This window comes from Malania oleifera, chromosome 13 (genome assembly GCF_029873635.1).
Source record: "Malania oleifera isolate guangnan ecotype guangnan chromosome 13, ASM2987363v1, whole genome shotgun sequence".
NCBI classification, from domain to species: domain Eukaryota; kingdom Viridiplantae; phylum Streptophyta; class Magnoliopsida; order Santalales; family Ximeniaceae; genus Malania; species Malania oleifera.
The window spans coordinates 67,479,633-67,498,083 of NC_080429.1; the positions used below are offsets into that span (position 1 = coordinate 67,479,633).

General features: G+C 40.5%; 1 pseudogene; it reads right to left on the minus strand.

The window, feature by feature from the left end:
* Positions 1–4,207: 4,207 nt before the first annotated feature.
* Positions 4,208–17,889, minus strand: LOC131145877 (uncharacterized; annotated as a pseudogene).
* Between the last annotated feature and the right edge of the window lie 562 nt (positions 17,890–18,451).

Consider the following 18,451-nt stretch of genomic DNA (forward strand, 5'->3'; position numbering starts at 1 on the left):
ACAGCAGTGCTGGCGTGGCTGGAGAGCGCTCGGGCTGCAGAGGGAGCTGCTCGGATAGCCGCTGGCAGGCTGGGGGGCCTCGGGCTCGGGTGAATCTTGATGATTGCAGCAGGTTCGGCCGCTGTGATGACAGTGCTGGGAGTTCTCTGGTGGTTGGCCGGAGGCTGCTGGAAGATGAAGACAGGAAGAGCAGCAGGGCACGGCTTTTGTGGTGGCTATGCTGGGATTCGTTTGGTGATGCTGCAGATCTATGGGAACGGAGGAGATGGTGTGTGGCAGAAAGGTGTGGCCGGCAGCAGAGTAGAGGGAGAAGAAGAAGAAGACGAAGAAGTTGAAGAGCAGCGGCTAGAGTTGCCGCTGCTGCCGTGCGTGTGAACCAGAGAGAAGCAAAACAGAGTTTTTTTTTTTTTGGCTGTGCTCTGCGCCTCCCATCCCCGTGTGTAGCCTGTGCCTATATAGGTAAAACCGAAGGATGAAACGGCTAGGGTTTCCGCCCCCAGCCTCTCACCCTCTTCTCTTTTTTATTTTTTTATTTTTATGTTTCCTTTTTTCTTATATACCTTTATGGTAATAATATATATAAGTATAATATTAATAGGGTATGAATGATATAATAATAATAATAATAATAATAGTAAAATAATAATTATAATAATAATGCTACTACTAGTAATAAATAATAATGAATAATAATAAAAATAATCATAGCAAGGTAAAAATAATAGCAATAATGATAAAAAATAGTAAAAGTAATAATGATAATGAAATAATAATCATAAAAAATATATATAGAAATAATAATAATAATAATAAAGTAAGATAAAAAAAATAAAAATAATAATAAAGATAATAGAAATAATAATAATAATAATAATAATAATAATAATAATAATAATAATAAAAAAATAATAATGATAATAAAAATACTAAAAATAATAATGAAAACAAAATAATAATAATAGTAATAACAAAAATAAATAATTAATAATAATAATAATAATAAATAAAAATACTAATAATAATAATAATAATAATAATAATAATAATAATAATAATAATAATTAAAAATAACAAAGGTAATAATAATGAAAATAAAAATAATAATAGTGATATAATAATAATAATATTGGGCCTGGGTAAAAATGGGGTGTCTACAGCTGCCCCTCTTTGTAGACTTGTTGTTTCAAAATAAAAGTAGGAACTCTCCCACGTTATTTGTAGCAACAAACCTGCAAAGATAAAAGACGCCGATTTTGGACTGGGCCGAATGTAACAAAAGAGACCAAAATGATTCGTGAAAACCGATTTGCATTGCGCTTGAGAGCACATGAGAGGTGACTCACACCGGGTGTAGGAACCCGAGCTATAGTTCATGGGAGGTGACTCGCATCAGGTGTAGGAACCCGAGCTATAGCTCATGGGAGGTGACTCGCACCGGGTGTAGGAACTCGAGCTATAGTTCATGAGAGGTGACTCGCACCGGGTGTAGGAACCCGAGCTATAGTTCATAAAAGGTGACTCGCACCGGGTGTAGGAACCCGAGCTATAGTTCATGAGAGGTGACTCGCACCGGGTGTAGGAACCCGAGCTATAGTTCATGAGAGGTGACTCGCACCGAGTGTAGGAACCCGAGCTATAGTTCATAAGAGATGACTCGCACCGGGTGTAGGAACCCGAGCTATAGTTCATGAGAGGTGACTCGCACCGGGTGTAGGAACCGGAGCTATAGTTCATGAGAGGTGACTCGCACCGGATGTAGGAACCCGAGCTATAGTTCATGAGAGGTGACTCGCACCAGGTGTAGGAACTCGAGCTATAGTTCATGAGAGGTGACTCGCACCGGGTGTAGGAAACCGAGCTATAGTTCATAAGAGGTGACTCGCACCGGGTGTAGGAAGCCGAGCTATAGTTCATAGGAGGTGACTCACACCGGGTGTAGGAACCCGAGCTATAGTTCATGGGAGGTGACTCGCACCGGGTGTAGGAACCCGAGCTATAGTTCATGAGAGGTGACTCGCACCGGGTGTAGGAACCCGAGCTATAGTTCATGAGAGGTGACTCGCATCGGGTGTAGGAACCCGAGCTATAGTTCATGAGAGGTGACTCGCATCGGGTGTAGGAACCCGAGCTATAGTTCATGGGAGGTGACTCGCACCGGGTGTAGGAACCTGAGCAATAGTTTGTGAGAGGTGACTCGCACCGGGTGTAGGAACCCGAGCTATAGTTCATGAGAGGTGACTCGCACCGGGTGTAGGAACCCGAGCTATAGTTCATGGGAGGTGACTCGCACCTGGTGTAAGAACCCAAGCTATAGTGTATGCAGTAATAACTCAAACATTAGTGGGACAAATGTTGTTTGGATAATGATCAAAAGAGATGTATGACAAGAGGAGTATGACTAGAATGCAGTATTGTATGTATGCTGTCTACTGTGGTGCCAGAACATGGGGATATGTTGCTACATGTTTCTATGCAATGCATGAAATGTATGGTAATGAATGAAGGAAATGCCTGAATCTTTTCCCCCAGTGTGTCTATGATCAATAACCTCATCTTTCATCTTGGCCATGTTTTTGATACTTGCCACATTTGAATAGATCTGTAACTGATCTTGGCTCAATTTTCTTAATTCATCCAACCATGGAGATGATTGACTTGGCTAAAAGGAAACTCAATATAAAAATCTGCCCCAGTTGAATGGATCTACAACCGATATGAACCTTGTTTGCTTATTGCAATTGGATAGGGAGACATCTGACCGGATTTGACACGACAATTGCCTCATTGAAAATGCATCGGTAAAAGCTCTCAATTTCATATGAAGGCCACAACCTCCTCGGATTCTGCCTCATTTATCGATTGTACACCACATTTCCAATTTTCATGAAAGCTCTTGAACATGGGATCTTAAGTCATATTTGCTGATCATGTCTGAAACAGGAAGCATACTAGCGAACTCTTTTGATTAGCCTATTCTCAAGACTATGAAAAAGGTTTTTTTTTTTTTTTTTGCGAGAAATATCCAACCATGCAATTGTGACATCCCTTTGCTACATCAAAAGATCATATGTGCAAGATGACTAGTTTACCAAGCTTAAATGTCAGTTCAAAAGGGAAAACTTTATACCAGTATTCAAAAAGTCGAAGCACATGAATGTTAAGTTGTCAAGCTTGATCCTTATTTGACTGATTTTTCCCCTTTCGTTGATGACCCCAAACATTTCTCCCTCCTTTCGCCTTATTCTGTTGTGAACCCCTGTAATTCTCAAGTTGAACTATTGCCTCAGGTTCAGTTCATGTTTTGATCTCAAGATGGTCTTTAAGACTCGGGACGAAACGTAGGCTTGGGAATATAGGTTTTCTGAAGAAGAGGGAAACTGTGGCTCGAAAATCCCAACCCATAATGACATTTTCTGCCCCAGTTTAAGTTGAGGCACTTTGTTTTGGCTTTGACCGAACTTGTCCTTTGAACAAGCTGCCTACGTACCTTTTCAGGATCAGGTCATTACGTAGTTCAAACTCGTCATTGAGTCTGACAAATCATTAGAGACAACAATGTATACCAATCTGGTCAGGACTTTCATTTGGACTGTAATATAGGCTAGGGGTATGGGTTAAAGAAAGAAAGAGTTAAATAAGGCTCAAAATCATCACTTTCATCAAGGGTAACTTGGTCAAAGATCGCATGCGTAGTATGTCCCTTATTTTCTTTCTCTTTTCTTCTTTCTCTTTCCATTTGCTTTTACTGCTCCCTTTTGTTTTTCTCTTTCATGAGGGGATTCTGTCATTTTGTTTGGACTTCATTTGGGACTAATCCTTTTTAAAATTGCCCCAGTATGGGGTGTGATCTTTTGACGGGTTAATCAACAATTGAATTTTCCAGGCTCAAGAAGGGCTTGCAAGGGATCTCTTTTTGTTTCTTTTGGGTAGCAGAAAGATGGCCTGCCATCATTTCGGGTAGCCAATTGTTGTCTCATATGACTTGCCAGACCCTAAAGGACCAATACCCAGGTTAAATTTTGTGAACTGACTTTTGAAAAAATACTGGTTTATCATTTAGGCTCAACTTGGTTGCCAAATGGTAAATCATTATTTGGTTCTTTTACAGGAAAGCAGATAGGCCAATGATGGCCATCTATCATTTGATCAAAACATGAGTAATGATAGTCATCATCTTATTGAATTTCCTTGAGAGTTTACAGGGTTTCTAAGAAAAATATTTCTTTACCGCATCTGAGTTCGTGGGGTGCACCAGATCGGCTCCATCCATGTCTGATAACAATAGGGCACCTCCTGAAAATGCTTTCTTTACCACATACGGCCCTTCATAATTTGGGGTCCACTTTCCTCGAGGGTCATTATGAATTGGTAAAATCTTTTTTAAGACTAGATCTCCTTCTTGAAACCGTCGAGGACGCACTTTCTTGTTAAAGGCTCTCATCATTCTCCTTTGATATAACTGTCCATGGACTATAGCTGTCAATCTTTTTTCTTCAATTAGATTCAACTGGTCATATCTAGATTGCACCCATTCTGCTTCGGTTAACTCTGCTTCTTTTAAGACTCGCAACGATGGAATCTCAACTTCTATTGGAGTTACGGCCTCCATTCCGTACACCAAAGAGAAAGGGGTAGCCCCTGTGGATGTTCGAACAGTGGTCCGGTAGGCCAATAAAGCGAAAGGTAACTTCTCATGCCAGTCTCTATAGGTCTCTGTCATTTTTTCCAAGATGCTCTTGATATTCTTATTAGCCGCTTCCACCGCTCCATTCATTTGAGGTCGATAAGGGGCTGAATTATGATGTTTGACCTTGAACTGACTGCGTAATTTTGTCATGACCTCTTTGTATCCCATACCTGCAAATTAATTCTCTCCTGATAAAACGATTGATTACACTTTGAGTGACATTAGAGTATGATGCCGCTTCTACCCATTTTGTGAAGTAATCAATGGCCACGAAAATGAATCGATGCCCATTACTGGCCTTCGGGGTTATCGGTCCGATCACATCCATGCCCCATGCTGAGAAAGGCCAAGGTGTAGATAAAACCTGGAGTTGAGTGGGTGGGACTTGTATGCGATCTCCATAGATTTGACACTTATGGCACTTTCGAACATATTCTATACAATCCCGTTCCATGGTTATCCAATAGTATCCACTCCTTACGATTTTCGGGGGCCAAACGAGTTACCCTCCGCATGGGCCCACAAAACGCCGTCGTCATTGTTACTTCCTGTATGATTTGTTCTTGCCTATTGGCAAACTCCACGCACCGTAGGAGGGTCATATCATTGGTCCTTTATACAGCATCTTCCCCATCCTAAGAAGAATCCCTTCGCAAGCCTCCTAATGTCTCCGGTCGTTCATTAAAGAGGCTCCTATTGGGGATAGATATCCATTCCATTGAATGTATGGTTTGATATCATGGAACCCATGGATTTCCATCCGCTTCTTTCGTTCATTATACAACAGGGCTGGCTCCTATGCCTCCTTTACAAAATACACTTCCAAATTTTGAAAATTTTCTAGGGTTTTTCTAAGTATTAAAATACTAGTTGGAAGGTTTTTGGAACTAAAAAAAAAAATGATTTTTAAGTTTCAAAGTATTTTCCTTGCCTTTTTTCTATTTTTCTGATTTTTTATTTTTTTTGTATTTTTACTGTATTTTGAAATAATAAATCAAAAATATTTTTAAAATTTTCTCCTAATTTTCTATTTTTTATAATTTTTCATATTTTTCTGAAATTTCAAATAGCTAAATCAAAAGAGGAAAAATGTACTACTAATACTATAAATCATAACACGTAAAAATTATACATCATAATAATTGAAATCTCAATATTAAATCCTAAATGTTAATAATCAATCTAACTTTAATACTATAATCTAGTATGGAAATAATCAAACCCTAGAAATTATGCACTTTTATAGACACGTAAGGAGAAAGAACAAGATTATGGAAACCGTTCAAATAATAAATCTGCCATAGAATATGCACATAAATAATAAATACACATGTCATAATATTAGATATACTACCATAATAATAATCTACCACTATACTTAACGAACTACCTGGCGCACTACTTTTCTACATAACATGGTATCCTAATGATAAATTACCATAATAAATAATAATAATAATAATAATAATAATAATATATTAACAAGGTTTACTAAATATAAGCATAATAACAAAGCCATAATATTATATATACTAAACACTAACAATACCATAGTACTCATAATAATAGTGAATATACACTAAAATGCCAAATATAAGCGCAACAATAATATAAGTACTTAATAATAATATAATAACAATATCTCATAAATATATACATTATAATAAAAATAACAACAAAAAACATATTAAACATAAACACAACAGTTAATCTATCCCATATAATAACAATGATAACATATAATAAATAAAAAAACTGGAACTTTAAATATTAAACAGGACCAATATATGTATATGTATGTATATCCTGGGTGTGTGTGTATGTTTCTGTGTGTGTTTTGTGGGTGCTGTGTGTGTGTGTGTGTTGCTGTGTGTGCTGTGTGTGTGTGTGTTTCTGTGTGTGTTTTGTAGGATATACACACAGATGCAGCAGCAAAAAAAAAAACTTAAACTTTATGGAATAAAACACAAGCTGAATCAATATATGTGTATATCTATATGTGCGTGTATGTATATACAGCAGAGGGGCAAGGAGGTACTTAAAATGGGGGTACTTGTAGAGGGGAACAACCGCCGGAGAACTGGGGGATCTTGCCGGTGGCCGGAGTGTTGCAGCAGCGGCCGGAGATGACTGAGGATGGATCTGGTGTTGCTACTGGTTCTGCTGCTGCTTTGGGTGGCTAGCTGAGATGGCTGGTATGCTAGAGTTGCAGGAGAAGATGGCACGGCTGCCTGCTGGTTTCTCGGTGGATGGCGGCAGCGGCGGAAGGATGAAAGCCTCGTCTTGCTGGAACTTGGCTTTCGGGGTGACTACGGGATAAGATGCCGCTGTGTTGCTGCGGGAATGGAGAGATGATGGCCAAGGCTGTCTGTGCGTAAGGTGAGGTGAAGCAGGGAGATTGAGGGAGAGATTTGGCAGGAAGAAGAAGAAGATGAAGCAGGGTTTTTTTTTTCTCTTTTTTTGCTTGGCTCCCTTCAGCGCTGGACTGCGTTGCGCCCCTGCACCCTTTTTCTTTCTCCCCATGTGTAGCCTGTGCCTATATAGGCAAAACCGAAGGATGAAACGGCTAGGGTTTCCGCCCCCAGCCTCTCACCCTCTTCTCTTTTTTATTTTTTTATTTTTATGTTTCCTTTTTTCTTATATACCTTTATGGTAATAATATATATAAGTATAATACTAATAGGGTATGAATGATAAAATAATAATAATAATAATAATAATAGTAAAATAATAATTATAATAATAATGCTACTACTAGTAATAAATAATAATGAATAATAAAAATAATCATAGCAAGGTAAAAATAATAGCAATAATGATAAAAAAAAAATACTAAAAGTAATAATGATAATGAAATAATAATAATAATTATAAAGTAAGATAAAAATAATAAAAATAATAATAAAGATAATAGAAATAATAATAATAATAATAAAAATAATAATGATAATAAAAATACTAAAAATAATAATGAAAACAAAATAATAATAATAGTAATAACAAAAATAAATAATTAATAATAATAATAATAAATAAAAATACTAATAAAAATAATAATAATAATAATATTTAAAAATAACAAAGGTAATAATAATGAAAATAAAAATAATAATAGTGATATAATAATAATAATATTGGGCTTGGGTAAAAATGGGGTGTCTACAGCTGCCCCTCTTTATAGACTTGTTGTTTCAAAATAAAAGTAGGAACTCTCCTACGTTATTTGTAGCAACAAACCTGCAAAGATAAAAGACGGCGATTTTGGACTGAGCCGAATGTAACAAAAGAGACCAAAATGATTCGTGAAAATCGATTTGCATTGCGCTTGAGAGCACATGAGAGGTGACTTGTACTGGGTGTAGGAACCCGTGCTATAGTTCACAGATGGAGACTCGCATCGGGTGTAGGAACCCGAACTATAGTTCATGAGAGGTGACTTGCACCGGGTGTAGGAACCCGAGCTATAGTTCATGGGAGGTAACTCGCATCTGGTGCAGGAACCCGAGCTATAACTCATGGGAGGTGACTCGCACCGGGTGGAGGAACCTGAGCTATAGTTCATGAGAGGTGACTCGCACCGGGTGTAGGAACCCGAGCTATAGTTCATGAGAGGTGACTCGCACCGGGTGTAGGAACCCGAGCTATAGTTCATGGGAGGTGACTCCCATCGGGTGTAGGAACCCGAGCTATAGTTCATGAGAGGTGACTCACACCGAGTGTAAGAACCCGAGCTATAGTTCATGAGAGGTGACTCGCACCGGGTGTAGGAACCCGAGCTATAATTCATGAGAGGTGACTCGCACCGGGTGTAGGAACCCAAGCTATAGTTCATGGGAGGTGACTCGCATTGGGTGTAGGAACCCGAGCTATAGCTCATTGGAGGTGACTCGCACCGGGTGTAGGAACCCGAGCTATAGTTCATGAGAGGTGACTCGCACCAGGTGTAGGAACCCGAGCTATAGTTCATAAGAGGTGACTCATACCGGGTGTAGGAACCCGAGCTATAGTTCATGAGAGGTGACTCGCACCAGGTGTAGGAACCCGAGCTATAGTTCATGAGAGGTGACTCGCACCGGGTGTAGGAACCCGAGCTATAATTCATGAGAGGTGACTTGCACCGGGTGTAGGAATCCGAGCTATAGTTCATGGGAGGTGACTCGCATCGAGTGTAGGAACCCGAGCTATAGCTCATGGGAGGTGACTCGCACCGGGTATAGGAACCCGAGCTATAGTTCATGAGAGGTGACTCGCACCGGGTGTAGGAACCCGAGCTATAGTTCATAAGAGGTGACTCGCACCAAGTGTAGGAACCCGAGCTATGGTTCATAAAAGGTGACTCGCACCGGGGAACCCGAGCTATAATTCATGAGAGGTGACTCGCACCGGGTGTAGGAACCCAAGCTATAGTTCATGGAAAGAGACTCGCATCAGGTGTAGGAACTCGAGCTATAGTTCACAGAGGATGACTCGCACCGGGTATAGGAACCCGAGCTATAGTTCATGAGAGGTGACTCGCACCGGGTGTAGGAACCCGAGCTATAGTTCATCAGAGGTGACTCGCACCAGGTGTAGGAACCCGAGCTATAGTTCATAAGAGGTGACTCGCACCGGGTGTAGGAACCCGAGCTATAGTTCATGAGAGGTGACTCGCACCAGGTGTAGGAACCAGAGCTATAGTTCATGGAAAGAGACTCGCATCAGGTGTAGGAACTCGAGCTATAGTTCACAGAGGATGACTCGCACCGGGTGTAGGAACCTGAGCTATAGTGTATGCAGTAATAACTCAAACATTAGTGAGACAAAGGTTGTTTGGATAATGATCAAAAGAGATGTATGACAAGAGGAGTATGACTAGAATGCAGTATTGTATGTATGCTGTCTACTGTGGTGCCAGAACATGGGGATATGTTGCTACATGTTTCTATGCAATGCATGAAATGTATTGTAATGAATGAAGGAAACGCCTGAATCTTTTCCCCCAGTGTGTCTGTGATCAATAACCTCATCTTTCATCTTGACCATGTTTTTGATACTTGCCACATTTGAATAGATCTGTAACTGATCTTGGCTCAATTTTCTTAATTCATCCAACCATGGAGATGATTGACTTGGCTAAAAGGAAACTCAATATAAAAATCTGCCCCAGTTGAATGGATCTACAACCAATATGAACCCTGTTTGCTTATTGCAATTGGATAGGGAGACATCTGACCGGATTTGACACGACAATTGCCTCATTGAAAATGCATCGGTAGAAGATCTCAATTTCATATGAAGGCCACAACCTCCTCGGATTCTGCCTCATTTATCGATTGTACACCACATTTCCAATTTTCATGAAAGCTCCTGAACATGGGATCTTAAGTCATATTTGCTGATCATGCCTGAAACAAGAAGCATACTAGCGAATTCTTTTGATTACCCTATTCTCGAGACTATGAAAAAGGTTGTTTTTTTTTTTTTTACAAGAAATATCCAACCATGCAATTGTGACATCCCTTTGCTACATCAAAAGATCATATGTGCAAGATGACAAGTTTACCAAGCTTAAATGTCAGTTCAAAAGGGAAAACTTTATACCAGTATTCAAAAATTCGAAACACATGAATGTTAAGTTGTCAAGCTTGATCCTTATTTGACTGATTTTTCCCTTTTCGTTGATGACCCCAAACATTTCTCCCTCCTTTCGCCTTATTCTGTTGTGAACCCCTGTAATTCTCAAGTTGAACTATTGCCTCAGGTTCAGTTCATGTTTTGATCTCAAGATGGTCTTTAAGACTCGGGATGAAACATAGGCTTGGGAATATAGGTTTTCTGAAGAAGAGGGAAACTGTGGCTCGAAAATCCCAACCCATAATGACATTTTCTGCCCTCGTTTAAGTTGAGGCACTTTGTTTTGGCTTTGACCGAACTTGTCCTTTGAACAAGCTGCCTACGTACCTTTTCAGGATCAGGTCATTACATAGTTCAAACTCGTCATTGAGTCTGACAAATCATTAGAGACAATAATGTATACCAATCTGGTCAGGACTTTCATTTGGACTGTAATATAGGCTAGGGGTATGGGTTAAAGAAAGAAAGAGTTAAATAAGGCTCAAAATCATCACTTTCATCAAGGGTAACTTGGTCAAAGATCGCATGCGTAATATGTCCCTTATTTTCTTTCTCTTTTCTTCTTTCTCTTTCCATTTGCTTTTACTGCTCCCCTCTTGTTTTTCTCTTTCATGAGGGGATTCTGTCATTTTGTTTGGACTTCATTTGGGACTAATCCTTTTTTAAAATTGCCCCAGTGTGGGGTGTGCTCCTTTGACGGGTTAATCAAAAATTGAATTTTCCAGGCTCAAGAAGGGCTTGTAAGGGATCTCTTTTTGTTTCTTTTGGGTAGCAGAAAGATGGCCTGCCATCATTTCGGGTAGCTAATTGTTGTCTCATATGACTTGCCAGACCCTAAAGGACCAATACCCAGGTTAAATTTTGTGAACTGACTTTTGAAAAAATACTGGTTTATCATTTAGGCTCAACTTGGTTACCAAATGGTAAATCATTGTTTGGTTCTTTTACAGGAAAGCAGATCGGCCAATGATGGCCATCTATCATTTGATCAAAACATGAGTAATGAACAGTCATCATCTTATTGAATTTCCTTGAGAGTTTACAGGGTTTCTAAGAAAAATATTTCTTTACTGCATCTGAGTTCGTGGGGTGCACCAGATCGGCGCCATCCATGTCTGATAACAATAGGGCACCTCCTGAAAATGCTTTCTTTACCACATACAGCCCTTCATAATTTGGGGTCCACTTTCCTCGAGGGTCATTATGAATTGGTAAAATCTTTTTTAAGACTAGATATCCTTCTTGAAACCGTCGAGGACGCACTTTCTTATTAAAGGCTCTCATTATTCTCCTTTGATATAACTGTCCATGGACTATAGCTGTCAATCTTTTTTCTTCAATTAGATTCAACTGGTCATATCTAGATTGCACCCATTCTGCTTTGGTTAACTCTGCTTCTTTTAAGACTCACAACGATGGAATCTCAACTTCTATTGGAGTTACGGCCTCCATTCTGTACACCAAAGAGAAAGGGGTAGCCCCTGTGGATGTTCGAACAGTGGTCCGGTAGGCCAATAAAGCGAAAGGTAACTTCTCATGCCAGTCTCTATAGGTCTCTGTCATTTTTTCCAAGATGCTCTTGATATTCTTATTAGCCGCTTCCACCGCTCCATTCATTTGAGGTCGATAAGGGGCTGAATTATGATGTTTGACCTTGAACTGACTGCATAATTTTGTCATGACCTCGTTGTTCAAGTTTTTGGCATTGTCTGATATTATCCTTTCTGGGATCCCATACCTGCAAATTAATTCTCTCCTGATAAAACGATTGATTACACTTTGAGTGACATTAGAGTATGATGCCGCTTCTACCCATTTTGTGAAGTAATCAATGGCCACGAAAATGAATCGATGCCCATTACTGGCCTTCGGGGTTATCGGTCCGATCACATCCATGCCCCATGCTGAGAAAGGCCAAGGTGTAGATAAAACCTGGAGTTGAGTGGGTGGGACTTGTATGCGATCTCCATAGATTTGACACTTATGGCACTTTCGAACATATTCTATACAATCCCGTTCCATGGTTATCCAATAGTATCCACTCCTTAGGATTTTTCGGGCCAACGAGTGACCTCCCGCATGGGTCCCACAAACACCGTCATGTACTTCCTGTATAATTTGTCTTGCCTCTTGCAACTCCACGCACCGTAAGAGGGTCATATCATGGTTCCTTTTATACGGCATCTCCCTATCTAAGAAGAATCCCATAGCTAGCCTCCTAATTGTCTTCCGGTCGTTATTAGAGGCTCCTATGGGATACTCCTTCCATTGAATGTATGTTTTGATATCATGAAACCATGGCTTTCCATCAGCTTCTTCCGTCATTATACAATATGCTGGCTCCCTATGCATCCTTATTCGAATGGGTTCAATCTCTATTCCGGACTCAACCTTAAATAAAGTCGCCAATGTTGCTAGCGCATCAGGGATTAAATTACTCTCTCTCGGTAAATGCGAAAAACTGATAGTATCGAATTCCTACATCATTTCCTGAATGTACTCCTGATATGGTATTAACTTGGAACCCCGAGTTTCCCACTTTCCAGTCAACTGATAAATTACCAAAGCGGAATCTCCTTTTACGATCAATTTTTTAATGCCTCGGTCAATAGCTGCTTGTAAACCCAATATGCACGCTTCATACTCAGCTATATTATTGGTACACGGAAAGGTGAGTTTGGCTGTGACTGGGTAATATTTACCCTCTGGTGATATGAGTACAGCCCCTATTCCATGCCCCCATACGTTGGTTGCCCCGTCAAATAGCATCTTCCACCCAACATTATCTTCCTTTTCTTGATCAATTGAATCAATATCTTGATCCGGGAAGTCAAACTCCATGGGTTGGTAATCATTAACAGCCCTATCAGCCAAATATTCTGCTATAATGCTCCCTTTGATGGCTTTTCTCGTTACATATGTAATATCATATTCAGTCAACAGCATTTGCCAACGAGCCATCCGTCCTGTTACTGCGGGTTTCTCGAAAACATACTTAATCGGATCCATTTTAGAAATCAGCCACGTTGTGTAATACAGTGTGGATTGCCTGAATCTGCTAACCACCCACACCAAAGCGCAACATGTCTTCTCCAGGTTAGAGTACCTAGATTCGTATTCCGTGAACTTTTTGCTTAGATAATAGATGGCGCGCTCCTTTCTTCCAGACTCATCGTGTTGTCCTAACACACACCCCATGGAATTCTCTGATACTACTAAGTATAATATAAGAGGCCTTCCAGGTACAGGGGGAACCAAAACTGGAGGGTTCAATAGATATTCTTTTATTTTCTCAAAAGCTTTCTGACAATCTTCATTCCATTTTTCGGGGTTATCCTTCTTTAACAGCTTAAATATGGGCTCGCAAGTAGCAGTCAACTGAGATATAAATCGGGCTATGTAGTTTAATTTGCCTAGGAAACTCCTGACCTCTTTTTCGGTTTTGGGACTAGGCATTTCTCGAATAGCTTTTATTTTATCTGGGTCTACCTCAATCCCTTTCTCACTTACGATAAATCCCAACAATTTTCCTGAAGAAGCTCCGAATGTACATTTTTCTGGATTTAATTTCAGTTGACATTTTCATAGCCTTTTAAATAGCTTCCTTAAGTTCATCACATGGCTATACTCATCTCGAGACTTAATGATCATGTCGTCCACATATACTTCTATCTCCTTATGCATCAAGTCGTGGAATAACGTTACCATGGCTCTCTGATAGGTTGCCCCTGCATTCTTTAAACCGAAAGGCATAACCTTGTAGCAAAAGGTCCCCCATAAGGTGATAAACGTGGTCTTCTCTTTATCTTCCGGGGCCATCTTAATTTGATTATATCCAGAAAATCCATCCATGAATGAAAACAGGGCATGTCCCGCCGTATTGTCTACCAACACATCTATGTGTGGAAGTGGGAAATTATCTTTAGGGCTAGCTTTATTCAAGTCTCGATAGTCAACACAGACTCTCACTTTTCCATTTTTCTTCATTATTGGAACTACATTGGCCATCCACTCTGGATATTTGGCTACTTCTAAAAAACCAGCCTCAAACTGCTTCTGTACCTCTTCTTTTATTTTGATCAACATATCTGGGCGCATTCTCCTCAATTTCTGTTTTACCGATTTGCTATCTGGGTAAATGGGTATTTTATGTGTTACTAAGTTTGTATCCAAACCCGGCATGTCCTGATATGACCATGCAAAAACATCTTGGTATTCCTTCTGAAGGTTTAATATTTCGCGTCTTTCTCTTCCTCCCAACAGTGCCCCGATTTTTATTTCTTTTGGTTCCTCATTAGTCCCCAAATTTATTGTGACTGTGGGGTCACTACTGGTTAAAGTTGGTTTTTCATCGGATTTCAACATTCTTTGCATTTCAGGTGATAAGTTGGTTTCCTCTTCTATTTCAGCTTCTAGGATTAAGTTTTCAAAGTTAACATCAATTTCTGGCTCCTGAATACTGGTATGATTATTTTCCCTATCCCTGCATAAAACAAAGGTAAACAATTTTTTGACAACTGATCCCATGATGCAATAAATGCGAAAGAAATGCATACTTGTTTTATTGATGAAAAAGACAAACGGTCCGAGGCGATAATGTCCACGGATTACAAAAAGAAAGCAAAATGAGCAAAAGCTATTACATGAAGTGAATTGGGTAATCAAAAGATGTCCAGTTCTGGATTTCTGCTCCTGTAGTCAATGGGTAGATCCATCTACTTGAGTCATTCATGTGGTCCCCCGATTCCAAGGCCAATATGCTCATCTGTTTCATTTCTTCCTCAAGAGTGACTTGATTGCCCTTTCGAAAGGTCTGATTCATTGGCGGGACTTCTACCCCCCATTTGGTACTTACTCTTCCTGTGCGCCTCTCGATTTGGAGTATTCTTTTCTCTTCTGCCTTCTTCTTATGGTCAGCTAAAGTAGGAGTATATCCGATGCCGTATCTCTCATTCATGCCTTCTGGTAACAATGGCATTGCGATGCCCTGAAGATACTTCCCCAACCCTTTTCCTGGGCAAAACCCCGATTTAATCATTTCAGCAGCCACCATACGTGTGGAAGAAGAGATCCGAGGTTGAGGGATAAAAGATCCCTCCATTATAGTAATGACGTTGATGATCTCAAATGCTCGGAATGAATCTTCATGGGCTTCTTCAGCTGTTTCCACATAGGGAGTGGAAGAAGGTTTAGTAACCATTATATCGGTCTCTATATAAACACATACCAGTTTATCCCCTACTACAAATTTCACTCGCTGATGCAAAGATGATGGAACTGCCCCTGTATTATGTATCCACGGCCTTCCCAAGAGACAACTGTATGAAGGTGTAATATCCATGACTTGAAAAGTGATATTGAAGGTTACTGGTCCAATCTGAATAGGGATGTCAAGCGACCCTACTGACTCTCTTCGTGTTCCATCGAAGGCACGCACCACCAAATTGTTTGGTGTCACATAAGAAGGATCAATGGGTAACCTTTGCAGTGTAGTCATTAGCATAACATTGAGGGATGACCCATTATCTATCAAGACTCGAGACATCATGTGATCCTTACATTTGGTGGATATATGCAGCGCCTTGTTATGCCCCTGGCCTTCTGGCGGAATTTCTTCATCAGTAAAAGTGATGTAGTTGGAGGCTGCCAGACTTCCGATCACATGATTGAATTTATCGACGCTGATATCTTGGGGAATGTAGGCTTGATTTAGAACTTTAAGTAACGCCTCCCGATGGGTCTCTGAATTTAGTAGAAGTGACAAAACAGATATGTGAGCCGGCATTTTCTTTAGTTGGTCCACAATGTTGTATTCGCTATGCTTTATTATCTTCAGGAATTCTTCGGCCTCTCCATTGGATATTGGACTTTTCACTGCCCTGTCTGGTTCCCCTGCATTTTGTCGATTTGATTTAGAAGAATCTGGCATATACACCCTACCACTTCGGGTTATCCCTTTTACCCCTGCTATATTGCTGGTGCTTCCTTCGACATACGCTTCGCATTCATATTTCCAGGGTACTGCTTGGTTACTTTTGTATGGGAATGGCCTGGGAGTAGAGATCACCAAGCGAGCTGGCGCTTCCTGCATGGGAAGGGCCTTGTTCATGGTGGGTATGAATGGTTGATTAGTGCACTGATGATATACTGGCTGTTTTCCCCAATGACTGCAATCTCTCCACTCTTGCGGGTACAACCAATCTCTACAGACTTATTATCCACCATCTTTTGCAAAAACATTCTAAAGGTTACACACTGTTTCACAGATCTTCCTTGTTTACTCTGACATAAACAAGGTGCATTGGTAGGGCAAACGGCCTCCTGCCCTATTTGACCTGCCGCAATAAGTTCATTGAACACCCAATCTAGAGACATTTGTTCAAAATCCACTTCATTCGTCCTTTCCTCTATCATCCCGACATTGTTACCCCCATGATTGGGCAAAGGGTTCCCTTGAATTCCTGGTTGTTTATCATCAAATGCTAGCCATCCGGCTTCTCTTAGTGTTTGAACCTTATTTTTGAATGCCCAACAACGCTTAATAGTGTGCCCGGGAGTGTTAGCGTGATACGCACACTTGGCTTCAGGGTCATACCATTGTGGAAAGGGTGTCGTAACAACCATTCCCAGAATGACTGAAACTAAGTTCCTTTCCATCAATTGTGGGAATAATTCTGAGTATGTCATTGGAATAGGATCTATCCTTCTCACATTTTCTGTATGCCTCTATCATGTGTTCGCACATTCGGTTGGGCGGGCATGGTCTCGGAAGGAACAACTTGGGGTCTTGCACCTGTATGAACTGTCTGATTGACAGAGGGTTCGAAAATGAAATTCCTCCTAGTCCCTTGGCCCTGCTCTCTTTGATATTGTTGCCTTCGAACCATCTGGACCTCTTCTTCCTTCTTCTTGCTTGTCCACTTCTTGCCTAGACTAGTCTCTGCACTGATACTTTTAGTTCTTCCGACTTTGATGGCCGTCTCAATTTTCTCTCCGGTAGAAACAATGTCCATGAAATCATGGGGGGTTGCCCCTAGGAGATGCTCGAAGTAAGGATCTTTCAACGTATTCACAAATAAGGAAATAGCTTCCCTATCTTCCACCGGAGGATTTACTTGGACCGACATGTCCCTCCACCTATATGCATATTCTCTAAATGTTTCGGTGGGTTTCATTTGCAAACTCTACAAGGTCATACGATCGGGTGCCATTTCTATAACATGGCAGTATTGAGCTATAAAAGAATTAGCCAGATCTTTCCATGTGCGGATTTGAGCTCGATCTTGTTGAATATACCACCTGATAGCTGCCCCTGTCAAGCTATATTGAAAGCAATGCATCATTAGTCTCTCATTATCGGAATGTGCAGCCATTTTTTGGCAATACAAGCGCAGGTGAGTTCGAGGACAATTAGTTCCATCAAATTTTTCAAAATCTGGTACTTTGAATTTCGGTGGCAGGGTGACCTTTGGCACAAGGCACAGGTCATTAGGATCTACAGAGTCGAATGTATTGGATCCCTCAATAGCTTTCAGGCGTTCCTCTAGTACGTCGTAACAACGTTCAGTTTCAGATTTGTTCATCCCCATATCAGAAGCTACTAATGGGGGAGTCCCCACCACTGGGAACCCCTGTGCTGGTACATTAGGAATGAACGGAGGTATACTTGGTATCGAACCCTCCATGACGCCAGGTAGTGGAGCTGACGTTTGTCCATGCACTGGGGTAAACCCTGGAGGATGAGTGGGGTCCATATCTGTCTCCAGATCATTCTGTACTGCTTTTCCTTTCTTCGTCAATAATTCCAGGATCTTGCTCATTTTTTCATTCAATTCTTCTTGTCCTTGCTCTATGCCCAGGACTCTACTTTCCAACTGTTCACTCATTTCTTTTGCCCTTCTCCTGGTATTGTATTGATGTGTGATAGTCTCAATGTTGCTTACTCAAACGTTTTCTGGGGCTGCGAGCTGCAAACCAAAACTTTCCCTTTTTAGAATCGTGAATGCATAATTATGGAGGTATGAATGCATGAGATGCGATGGTCTTTTTAAGACATTCACAAATATGAAACGTATGTATGCAACCTAATGTACTTTAACCAAGGTTCATGGAAAAGATCATCATCATTCTAGAAAAAGTCTGCTTTTCATT